Below are 477 nucleotides of genomic sequence, written 5' to 3'. Positions count from 1 at the left end.
ACTCTTTAGCCTGTATAGTTGAATACAAGTTAGTGTGGAACTGTGAATGGAATTTGCGTATTTATAGCAACATCGTAAATTGGATACGAAGTAGTTGGTTTTTAACATTTGGTTGATTATTAATCCTTTGTCACCACCTGGCTCGTTGACTGTAAGTTGACTTTTCTTAAATACCGGTGCTCGTCACATGGTTTGTAATAAGTAGATGACTCATAACCTGGTTTGGTAATATATTGTTGACTCAGAGCCTGACTTGATGACAAGTACATCATGCTGATTCACTACCTGGTATTGTGACATATACTACCGACTCTGGGTCATGCTTGTAGGAGGTCATACTCCTTTTTGTTATTACCAGAGACAAACATGTTATGGACATTTACTTTGCTCCTAACCCCTAAGCTGTTAATCTCAGGGGCGGTACTGACGAAAAGTCTGAGAGTCCGAAATTTGTCTTAGCCCAAAAAGCCCTGTTGC

This window comes from Penaeus monodon, chromosome 33 (genome assembly GCF_015228065.2).
Source record: "Penaeus monodon isolate SGIC_2016 chromosome 33, NSTDA_Pmon_1, whole genome shotgun sequence".
Taxonomy (NCBI): domain Eukaryota; kingdom Metazoa; phylum Arthropoda; class Malacostraca; order Decapoda; family Penaeidae; genus Penaeus; species Penaeus monodon.
Note: the sequence above shows the minus strand (reverse complement) of the source record.